The sequence below is a fragment of the Saccopteryx bilineata genome, chromosome 3, assembly GCF_036850765.1.
Source record: "Saccopteryx bilineata isolate mSacBil1 chromosome 3, mSacBil1_pri_phased_curated, whole genome shotgun sequence".
Classification (NCBI taxonomy): Eukaryota; Metazoa; Chordata; class Mammalia; order Chiroptera; family Emballonuridae; genus Saccopteryx; species Saccopteryx bilineata.
In genome coordinates, this window is record NC_089492.1 from 204,028,662 (window position 1) to 204,041,191 (window position 12,530).

General features: G+C 39.1%; 1 protein-coding gene across 10 annotated transcripts in view; it reads left to right on the top strand.

The window, feature by feature from the left end:
- Positions 1-12,530, top strand: part of LRRC8D (leucine rich repeat containing 8 VRAC subunit D) — a 123,275-nt gene that overhangs the window by 43,006 nt on the left and 67,739 nt on the right. The gene's annotated exons all lie outside the window — the stretch shown is intronic.

Genomic DNA, 12,530 nt, shown 5'->3' on the forward strand with positions numbered 1-12,530 from the left:
AAACAATTAAAAAAAATATGAAGTGTGAAACAATAACATTCTGGAGTATATACAGATTTTGAAGGGAACACAAAAATATGAACAGTTGCTATTTAAGGAATTATGAATAAAATTTAATAAATTTTCCTTATAATATTTTGATGTCTGATACTTTACAGTAAGTAGAAATGTCAGAAATCAAGTTTCTCGGGTAGTTAAGAGAAGTTTAAAATGTTCATGAATGTGTTTGCAGAATAAATTATATTAGTGTTCAGAAGGTGTGGGGAGTAAGGATAAGTAATTTGACACTTAAAATGTTTTTTTTTTTACTAAATTTTGAATTAAAGACATTGCATGAAAATACTGCAAAGAAACAAATGATGAGAATTTGAGGGTTGCCGTTAGCCCATTTATCTAAGCACTACCTGTGCTGGCCTTGGCGCTTTTGAGTTGCTGCCGTTGGTCCCTCACTCTGGTGTTAACTTGCACAAGTCCACATTACAGCATTCTGTCTGCCTTTTTGCTCCTCAGGTACAGCTGTGAAAATTACTTAAGTGAGAAATGGTTTGAGGATAAGAACTGTAAATGGAGGAAAGAAATAATCCTCTCATTATTTTAAATACAGAGAAAGAGGATTATCTACAAACCTGAGATTTTTCACCCCAAAATAAATGATAGTATAATAGCTTATCTTTGCTTTTGTAAATGTAAACCATAATGCTTTAATAACTACTCTTAGGAAAAGGTCAGTAGCTACTAATTTCCATCTGCCTTTTTATCTTATTTATTTCGTGATTATTCCTCTATGTGTTTCTGGAATAATTTACTCTTTGAAGGAAGTAATGAGCTTGTGATCAGTTCAGTATGAGAGCTGGATATTAGAGCGGTGCACTAACATAGAGAGGCTCAGTCCCGTTTTGTATTTTCAGAAGGTTGATTCTAAACAGTGAAGTGAAAATTTTAAAACTGCAAATGAGTTGGGCAGAACCCTGTAAAAATACTGAACATTAAATAATTATGCAGTTGCAAATTAATGTACATTTTATAAATACAAGTAATGTATAAAATATGTGAAATTTTATATAGTTGCTAGAGTAAATTTTTCTGCCTTTTATTGATTAATTCTAGATAAGTAAATTGTGTATTTTAGGGGCAGTAATAAGTAAAGCTAAAAAGCCACAATATTTACAATAGTGTTAAAATATGATTCACCAAGTAGTATTCCCACTTTATGAATGGAACCCAAAAGCTAACTAGTTAGTTTAAGTTGAAGGTCACACATTTGATGAGCTTTTCATTCCTAAGTAAACTTTCACCAGTGCTGGAAAAGAAAGCTAACAAATCTACTTACGGGAGACTTTTATCTGAACCATTTCAAGATAAAGGAAATATACAGCTTAAGCTTTTCTGGGAGAAATAAAAACCTCTGCAGTGATATTTTAAAGTAAATCTTTTGTGCTAAAATTTAAAGCAACTCTGATTTATTTATTTATTTATAGAAATAGGTATGCATCAACTTCTATGAAATAACTAACCAAAAGGCAGGCCCACCTTAACCTTCTCTGTAGTAAAGCTTTGCATTACAAAGCTTTTATCTTACATGTCCTCTTTTCTTAAAAAAAAAAACCCAAACAAACCTATATATCCTGACCTGTGGTGGTGCAGTGGATAAAGCGTCAACCTGGAACACTGAGGTCACCAATTCGGGACCCCGGGCTTGCCTGGTCAAGGCACATATGGGAGTTGATGCTTCCTGCTCCTCCTCCCTTCTCTCTCTCTCTCTCTCTCTCTCTCTCTCTCTCTCATCTATCTCTCTTTTTCTGTATTCTCCAAAATGAAAAAATAAAATCTTTAACAAAACAAAAACTCCATATATAGATTTTCCTTGAAATTTTTCTAACATTTTCCATTTTTCCTTTTAGTTATTGATAGGGACTTTGGCAAGAAACCTCATTTTTGCAGATGTGATTATCTCCTTAAAGGCAAGTGGGAATTGCAGGATGACAGACTTTGGCTTAAAATGAGAAATCTTTGCCTGACCTTAGGTGGTGCAATGGATAAAGCATTGATCTGGAATGCTGAGGTTGCCAGTTCGAAACCCTGGGCTTGCCCGGTCAGGACCCATATTAGAAGCAACAATGAGTTGATGCTTCCTATTCTTTCCCCACTTTCTCTCTCTCTCCCCCTGTCCTCTCTCTCAAATCAATAAATAAAATTAGTTTTTGTTATTTTGGTTTTTTAGAGAGAGAGAGTCTCAGACAAGAAGGGAGAGAGATGAGAAGCATCAACTCATAGTTGTGGCACCTGAGTTGTTCATTGATTTCTCACATGTGCCTTGATGGGGGGGCGGGGGGGGGTGTGTTCCAGCCGAGCCAGTAACCCCTTGCTTAAGCCAGCGACCTTGGGCTTCAAGCCAGAGACCATGGGGTCATTGAGTTTATGATCCCACGCTAAAGCCAGTGACCCCCTGCTTAAGTTGGTGAGCCTGTGCTCAATCCTGCGACCTTGGGGTTTCAAACTTGGGTCCTCAGCAACCCAGGCTGACACTCTATCCACCGTGCCACCACCTGGTTAGGCAATAAATAAAATCTTTAAAAAAAGAAGGAAATCTTCAAAGCCATGCAGACTGGACTGAAATGCCAGCACTGTCTCCAGCGCTATCTTGAGAGGCTGTCCATCCTTGGCCCAGGATTTAGAGAGAAGTCTGCTATGGGAAGGTGGCCAGAGATGCTCTCTGAGGTCACAAAGTCTCTATATACCATTCAGTCACAAGCTTTGTGCTAGAAAAACTCATATTGAAATACAAACTCTGCCATGTACTAGCTGTGTGATCCCAGGCAACTAAGCTACTCTAACCCTCATTTTGTTCCTCTTTTAAATAAGGATAAAATGATGTGTGACTTAGCATGTGAATTTAATGTATGTAAAGCACTCAGTGTAGTTATTTCTTACAACTGACTGTGATTCTGCAGCTTTTCACTCTGCCCTTCCTTTCATTCCTTCTTTTTCCCTGCCCTTGCTTTCATTCTCTTAGAGCCTTTATTTTCTCTTTTTTTTTTTTTTGTATTTTTTCTGAAGTTGGAAACGGGGAGAGACAGACAGACTCCCGCATGCTCCCGACCAGGATCCACCCGGCACGCCCAGCAGGGGTGACGCTCTGCCCACCAGGGGGCGATGCTCTGCCCCTACAGGGCGTAGCTCTGCCGCGACCAGAGCCACTCTAGCGCCTGGGGCAGAGGCCAAGGAGCCATCCCCAGCGCCCGGGCCATCTTTGCTCCAATGGAGCTTCAGCTGCAGGAGGGGAAGAGAGAGACAGAGAGGAAGGAGGGGGGGTGGGTGGAGAAGCAAATGGGCACTTCTCCTACGTGCCCTGGCCGGGAATCGAACCCGGGTCCCCCGCACGCCAGGCCGACGCTCTACCGCTGAACCAACCGACCAGGGCCTATTTTCTCTCCTTTTATTGTTGCCTTCTCCACCTGTGCCTTAAGGCCTTCCAAGGTACTCAGGGACACCCTGAGCTCCTCAGGTAACACTGCCATCAGTGTGTGTGACACCTAGGGAAGCCAGTGAGCAGCTATTGGTCCTTTGGATTTGGTACAAGGGACCGCCCTGAAGACCTTAATAAATGCTACTTTAGCTTTTACTATATATGAGCTTTTACTATAGCACTTTCTGCTTCATAGCTGATGGTCATGGAAACACTAAATGGGAGTTGGATATGAGAAAATCCTCTTATATGAAGGTTTATGGATGTAAAAAATCTGTTGATATCATTTAATTTTTCCTCTAAGTTTTTGTTTTGGAGCCAGGCTCTTAATTGCAGATGTCATATTTGAGAGGGAGGAATACTTTTAGAAGAGCCAGGAGCGTATTTTTTTTTTTAATTTTTTTTTATTAATTTATTTATTTTAGAGAGGAGAGAGAGAGACAGAGTGGAGAGACAGAGAGAGAAGGGGGAGGAGCTGGAAGCATCAACTCCCATATGTGCCTTGACCAGGCAAGCCCAGGGTTTCAAACCGGTGACCTAAGCATTTCCAGGTCGATGCTTTATCCACTGTGCCACCACAGGTCAGGCCAGGAGCGTATTTTTTTAAAGGCACATTTAACATAACTTTGAGGACTTGCTGTGAGTGCTAAAGGCGCAACATCAGTAATTTCTTCTCTACACGCTATTTGAAGACCCACTTGCTTGACAGAATGACATCACTTAAAAATGTGGAGGAATCTCATTCACACGTACTTTATGATGTGAAGAGATCTGGTTATGCCGTTAAAGAAATCCAGATTGTTGGAGTTGTAAGGAATCTTTGGGGCCACTCAACTTAATGAATTTCTTTATAAATAATGAAATGGAGAGAGAATCAGAGAGTTGAAGTAACTTGCTCCTTGAAATGTAACTCTTATTTAAAAAGCACACCGGGGAGACATGGCCCCTAGCATTAGAGTTACTTCCTTACGTTCAACACAGCATCATGACTCCAGCCTCGGGTCCTGGGAGGCATTTCTTGTGCCTCAACATTGGTCTCTACCCTGTTAGCCCTAATTGTTTATTACCAGGGCATAGATGAAAAACTTTGTGTTCTCACTCAGATTCTTTCTTTTGTCCATGTTTGATGGTTTTAGGCAGTCTTTGCCTTATTTGATTACTCTGACCCAGGAATGATCTCAACAGGCAAGTATTTGGACAATATAGTTCTCCTATGTTTAACTGTTTTTTTTACCTCTTTCTTTGTGCCCAGTACTTTTATGTTTTTAAGTGGTTTATGTGAGACAGATATAATTATACCCATTTGTCAGATCAGGAAACTGAGGCTTACAGGGCTTAAACAACTTACTCCAGGTTATACACACTGCCCTTATTTATAATTTCTGCTCTCTTTACTACTGCCTGTGTAATGGAAAACAGGGTTTAGAATTATAGGTTGTGGAGCAAATGATTCAAAGTAGATTCTCTGGCCTAGTTGCTTGGCTTCCAGCAGGTGAGGTGTTTATCCTATAATTTTATACGATAGGTATTCAAGGTCTTATTTATTTATTTTTGGTTTCCTTTTTCAAAGGGAAAATGATCTTTTAGACTTTTGCTGTTATAAAAGTAATAAATTCACTTTAAAAGAAAATATAAAATAGAGGGGAAAAAGGAGAAAATTAAAATAACCATTATATTTATAGTTACATAGTCAAAAGATGGAGTGGGTTCAGATCTTTGCTGTATCACTTACTAGCTGTTTGACTCTGGGTAAATTTTAGAGCCCCCATATGTAGAGCAGGAATAATCATAGTTGCTGCTTCATACAGTTGTTATGAGGATTAAATGGTTCTTGTTTGTGAGGCATTAGGAACAATGCCTAGCACATACAGTAAGTGTAACACGTTGATTCAATAAAATAATGATGACCCACGTAAATAGTACTGTCTGTGGCCCCTGGAGGAAGAGGCAGAGGCAGACACAGAATGAAGATCATGCTGCTCTGTGAGTGGGTAATAGGCTGAGCTGTGTGGACAAAGTCAGGGAGGCCGGCTCTGGGGGCCTCTGCTTCCCTTTGCCTCTGTAGTAATTCTAGTAACCTGGAATATTGATAAAATTCTACCATCTCTTACTTTCAAGGTATTTAAAATGGTTATGAATTTTTTTATTTTTATTTTTTTTTACTTCTTGCTTTCAGGGAGCCCACTGAAAATAAGTCTGTTTATTTGAAGTTTTTCTGTTGTAGGCTAGGTCAGACATGAATCCATGTGATTTCTGTTGTAGGCTAGGTCAGACATGAATCCATGTGATTTCTGTTGTAGGCTAGGTCAGACATGAATCCATGTGATTTCTGTTGTAGGCTAGGTCAGACATGAATCCATGTGTTTTCTGTTGTAGGCTAGGTCAGACATGAATCCATGTGATTTCTGTTGTAGGCTAGGTCAGACATGAATCCATGTGATTTCTGTTGTAGGCTAGGTCAGACATGAATCCATGTGTTTTCTGTTGTAGGCTAGGTCAGACATGAATCCATGTGATTTCTGTTGTAGGCTAGGTCAGACATGAATCCATGTGATTTCTGTTGTAGGCTAGGTCAGACATGAATCCATGTGATTTCTGTTGTAGGCTAGGTCAGACATGAATCCATGTGATTTCTGTTGTAGGCTAGGCCAGACATGAATCCATGTGATTTCTGTTGTAGGCTAGGTCAGACATGAATCCATGTGATTTCTGTTGTAGGCTAGGTCAGACATGAATCCATGTGATTTCTGTTGTAGGCTAGGTCAGACATGAATCCATGTGTTTTCTGTTGTAGGCTAGGCCAGACATGAATCCATGTGATTTCTGTTGTAGGCTAGGTCAGACATGAATCCATGTGATTTCTGTTGTAGGCTAGGTCAGACATGAATCCATGTGATTTCTGTTGTAGGCTAGGCCAGACATGAATCCATGTGATTTCTGTTGTAGGCTAGGTCAGACATGAATCCATGTGATTTCTGTTGTAGGCTAGGTCAGACATGAATCCATGTGATTTCTGTTGTAGGCTAGGTCAGACATGAATCCATGTGATTTCTGTTGTAGGCTAGGTCAGACATGAACTCCGTGTGTTTTCTGTGGTCTGCAGTGGCTTAGCTCTTCCTCTGTTTCTTGTGCTTTGGTGTGAAGAAGATGCCGTGAATAAAGCTTTGGTGTCTTTCATGTACAATGCATTTTTAAGCTAATTCCAGTTGCTCCTGACCCTTGGAAAATTTTAAATTGCTTTGTTTTGGTTTTTAAGCATTTTTGAAATATTAAAAATGTTCATGAGGGTGTGAGGTCGTGAGAACCTTTTTCCAGAGTTGTTCTTCAAAAATTGTAAATTTACGTGGAGAGGTTTAATGCTGAGTTAAATCCTGCCAGGTGCATCGGTCCACTTGAACTTGAGTTCCCATTTTTTTTTATATTTAACCCTTTAGGTAGTGAGTTTTTTTCATGCTCACTGATCCCCAGGAGTTAGGGTGTTTTTTGTTTTTTTTCAAAAAATGAAATTAGTTCCAGTTATAGTTTTATTAACTTAAAATCATGTTTGTTTGATAACCAATTTATGGAAACAAGAAGAACATACAATTGCCTTTTTTAATGTTGCCTTACACATTTTTAAAATAAAAATTTTTGTACAATCGTAGGCTGGATGGTCAGAAGGCACGAGGACCTGCATGAATGTTCGTACCACTCAAAGGGTTAAATCCTTGTTTCTGAGCTGTAACATGTAGAGCTGCAGGGTCTTAAACCTGAGTGCCTCTGTGGAGCTGTTGCCCATTGTCCCGTCAGAAAAGGTCTTTAGTAGGTCTTGGGTTTGCATTGAAGCACCTTGTCAATAATAAGGATCAAAAGATATGTCAGGGAGGCTGGTTACTCTTGGGTCTTGACCCAAAAAAAAAAAAAATTGTTCTCTGATTTTTGTCTTGGAATCAAGACTTTCCAAAAAGAACACAGACTTCTTTTGAATATTGCTGCCTCTGGATGTGAGTGATATTATGCAAGTCAGGAGTATTTTTGTCAGGTTTTTTTTTTTTTTTTTTTTTTTTTTTTACAGGGACAGAGAGAGTCAGAGAGGGATAGATAGGGACAGACAGGAACGGAGAGAGACGAGAAGCATCAATCATCAGTTTTTCATTGCGACACCTTAGTTGTTCATTGACTGCTTTTTCATATGTGCCCTGACCTCAGGCCTTCAGCAGACCAAGTAACCCCTTGCTCGAGCCAGCGATCCTGGGTCCAAGCTGGTGAGTTTTTTGCTCAAACCAGATGAGCCCGCGCTCAAGCTGGTGACCTTGGGGTCTTGAACCTGGGTCCTCAGCATCCCAGTCCGATGCTCCATCCACTGTGCCACCGCCTGGTCAGGCTTTTGTCAGGTTTTAAAAAATCTTCATAATAGATGCAGAGGTATGAAATTGCAAGTAAAACAAAAATGCTGTTTCAAACAGCTGTCCAGTGCAGTCTCTGAATGCAGGTGGTCCTCACTTACAAGGGCCTGTAATACTTCAGCTTGTGGAAGACCATCCACCAGTCACCACTTCAGTAGTTTCCATAATATATCCTTCTCCTTTAGCTCCTGCTACAGTGAGTTGCCAGGTTGCCTCAATTCTGTCTTAAAATTAAATTCTTAAATTTTATCTGATCTCTCTCTAGCTCTCCTATGTGCTGCTCCAGTAACCCAGCTCCAGTGGGCCCACCCCTGGGTCTTGCGCCCTCTGCTGAAGCTGCCTCCAGCGCCCTCCCTGCCTCTGTCCTCCAGTGCTACACACTGAAGCCTAGGGTGTTTTTGTAGAACAAATCTCAGTATGTCGAGGCCTACAGAAAAACTCCCTAGTGACTTCTCAATTGTCCTAGGAACTCCTTTAAGGAGTTAAAAGCCAGGCTCCTTAAGAAGACTTTGAGACCTTGTAAGAGGAAGTCCCTGCCTCCATCTGCAGCCTTCACCCAGTGCCCTGCCTCTCCTCTCACTGTACTCAAGACACACATTTTATTTACAACCCATAGAATTCTTTCTGTTCCTCTAATCTTCTGTTTTCATGACAGCAAACCTTCAGGGTGTGTCTAATGCCTCCAACACTGTTGCTTCACTTTTGTCTGCCTAACTCCTATGTCTTCCTTTTGTCTGAAGTGTCATATAGTTCACAAAGCTCTCTTTAACCCCTGAAGTCCTCCTGCTATTTGTTTCCTTGTACCTCCCCCATATTTTACTTGTTAGATTTGCTTGTCTTTTTTAATAGACCCCCATGCCCATGAGGTCATAGACATGTCTGCCTTGTTCCCCTCTCTGACCCAGTGTCTAGCTCTAATGCTATTTTTGAATGAATGAACATCTTGCAGATCACTCCCATATTTTATTTAGAGTAGTGCTTATCCAACAGCCATACATGCATCTCTTTCCTTTAAGAGTTTTCAGCAAACTCCCTTTGTTGACATAAATTGCAGTAGCTTTGACTAAATACGTACTAACATGAAATTAGGTGTATACACATGTTTATTGTTCTTCTGCAGCCATTAAAATGTTTGAAAAATCCCAAATGCAAACAATATTTAAAAACTTAAATTTAAAAAATTACTATGATGATCAAAGAAGGTGAAGGGAATTGCCAAAATTGTATACGTGTAACTCATCCATACAGCGAACAGGGTGGCAATAGCCCGAGGGAATGGGAGGGGGTCGAAGTAGGGGAGGAATTGGGGGTAGAAAGAGACAGACAGCATGGAGTATGGGGTGAGGCATGTTGTGTGTAGAGGGTGTTATATTTATTGAGTGGGACACTTGAAACCATGTCAACACAATAAATTAAAAAATTTACTATGATGAATGAATGCTCTTTTGCTGAAACTAAATCACCTATGTTGGTTTTTAAAAATATATAAAGTTGCCCTGGGTCCTGATACATACTTAATACATATGAGTCTGTTGGTTTTGATAATAGTAATAATGCAAAGAATACTTGTCTGCAGTGAACATGCTATTAGGAGCACGTATGGACTTGAAGGCCTTGCTTGCTATCACAGGACCATCAGACCACAGTTCTACCAGTCACTGACTTGCAATTTTAATGATTTCTAATTTTCTTGCTAATGCTGTAAATACCTTTCTTGAACATTCAAAGATAGGATTAGCATTCTAGAGTTACTGAAGCCGATATCAAACATATATCTAATTCAACTATTGCTATAATCAGAAACAGGAACATAATGCTTGTTAATTGTGGTTTTTAAAGATGTGGAAAAATTTTAAAGTTTTAGCATGCAGCTAAGTGTCAGACTGCTTAAGGAAGTCGATAGTAGAAATGAGTCATTTGCATTATTTTGAAAACAACTTGAACACAACTTTTTTTTATCATTGCCTCCTTTTTATAATTTTCGAGCCACTAAAATAAAACCTCTTTCTGTAATACCTTCATGCCATTATGAAGATAATATTATGAATGCCTTACTGTCATTTGACCTTTGCTTGGTGTGACTGTATTGATTAGGGACCAAGTTTGCCTCTGCCTTTCCTTACTAGCCTATAGCAATTAATACTTCACTGCCTGTCATTTCGTGGTGTCATGAAATCAAGTCTTACATGATATGTGTTTTAAATTGACTTTGATCATTGCTATGTGTGCTTGCCAGCAGATCATAAGTGCTGTTGCTGATGCAGACTGGTGCACCTACAATCCAAATGCAAATCTCAGTACTATATCGGTTAATGGGTCATTGAGATGGTTAATGTGTATTTATGTCACTCTCTTTTAGATGAACACTGAAATGAAAACACAAAATTGAAAGGTTATTTTTGGAGAAGTTAGAGTCTTGAATGTATCTATGGTCCTTTAGGGTTCCGTAGACCCTCATTTGAGTACACTTGCTTATAATTGCTCACAGCCAAACACAGACGGTGCACAAACATCACCAGGTCATCACTTCCTGAGATGTTCTGATGCAGTGGGTCAGTCCTTTGGTTTTTTACCTCTCTCTAGCTTGTACCTGCATCTTACAAAGCCCCTTCTCTGTGAGAAGAATGGGGAAGCCTTGTTTTCTGGTCTGACTGAGGATGTGCAGGCTCTCTATTAGGAGTCAATGGCTGTGGTTACCTAGGTAACCCTGCAGTCCTGTAACTCTGAGCATGAAAACCTGTTGAGGAGGGTGTATGATAAGAGCATAATAGCAAGAGTGGCAAGGGGAGGCAGTGAAGGTTTTAAATGTACACTTAATTTTTTAAAAAATTTGTGTTAATCTTGCTGAGGTAGAGCCTAAAGTCAAAGGCATTTTATTAAGCCAGATATAACATGGTTTTCACCTAAGGACCTAACAAGGCATTTACATTTTTTGCATATATCATTTTAATAGCTTTATTGAGATATAATTCACATACTATACAGTTGATCCATTTAAAGTATATGATTCAATGGTGTTTAGTACATACACAGAGTTGTACAGTTATCACTTCAACCAATTTTAGAATATTTTGTCACCCAAAAAGAAACTCCATCCCTCCTTCTTCCCAATCCCCCTAGCCTCAGGCAGACACTAATTTACCTATTGCTGTAGCTTTGCTTAGAATCACACAATATGTGGTTCTTTGTGACTGGCTTCTTTTACTGAGCATAGTGTTTTCAAGGTCAGCCATATTGAAAAATGTGACAATATTTCTTTTTTCTTGGCCAAATATTCCATTGTATAGAAAATTTTTGCCAAAAATTTCAATTGTATTGTTCAGTGGTGTTATAGTCACATTATTGTGAAACAGAGCTTCAGAATATTTTTATCTTGCAAAACTGAAACTAGATATACCAAATTTTGTTATCTGTTCTCATTGGTTGATAGACATTCAGTTCTTTTCCACTTTTTGGCAGCTGTGTGTGATGTTGCTATGAATATTTATGTAAAGTTTTTATGTGCACATATGTTTTCATTTCTCTTGGTATATGCCTTTGGATAGAATTGATAGGTCATATGGTAAATCTTTGTTTAACATTTTAAGGAACTGCCAGACTTTTCCAGAAGGGCTACATTACTTTACATGCTATTCAGCAATGTAGGAAAGTTTCAGTATCTCTGAATTTTGGCCAACTCTTGTTATTATCTGTCCTTTTGATTTTAGCCATCTTAGTAGTAGTGAAGTGGTATCTCATTGTGATTTTTTTATTTACATTTCTCTAATGACTAAGGATGTGTAGAGCATCTTTTCATGTGAAGGTACTTAATTTAAAATGTGTTTCTTTCCTAAAAATGAAGTGTTATTACACTCTCAGAGTTACAGTTTAAGAAGGAAATACATACCCTTTGTGAATCTTGAAAGAAACAAATTATGACTTATATTACTAAGATTTCAAGGATTGAAAGATTGAGAGAATAGATCTGCCCTCATTGTAAGGACCAATGTCTGCAGGTCAGGATTGAAGCAGAAGCAATTGAACAGTCTCTGATTTTCAGGAAACTACTAACTGGAGTCTTTGTCTATGATGAGCACAGGAAGGAGGAGAGGTGGAAGATGAGCCCAAATGTAAGAGATTTCTTTTCAAGGTGTTAAGTTACCTTCACAACCAAGCCAAAGAATAGCCTTTGGTATCTGGCACAGAGTATTTGTTATTTTGAAGAATGCAGCAGACAAGCCAAGAGTTTAGAATCATAAAATATAAGAATTAGAAGCTAATTCTTAAATTTTACATTTTATTTAAAAAAAGGTTTCAAAATAAAGCATCCCTCAATTAAGTTCTTGAAAGCTACCAGGCCTCCTCAGATTACACGGATCTCTTGAAAAATATCTGCCTAACCTCTCCAGTAATCAGCACCGTATGCATGAAAGGTGCTATGCCTTAGTGCCAGTAAGGTTCATTTATGAGAATAACCTTACCTTAGTTCCCCCCAAATAAGGCAAATTAATTCTTATAATAGCTGATTGTTGATCTCTATATACTAGGGACTCTGATAAGCAGCGCATATTGTGTCCTTAATTGACACTGCATTTCAGTGATGTCAGCTCTGTTGTTAGTCCCATATTACAGAAAAGGAAATTAGCTCAGCATGATTAAGTAACTTACCTAGTACAGTCTACGGCCATACCACCCTGAAC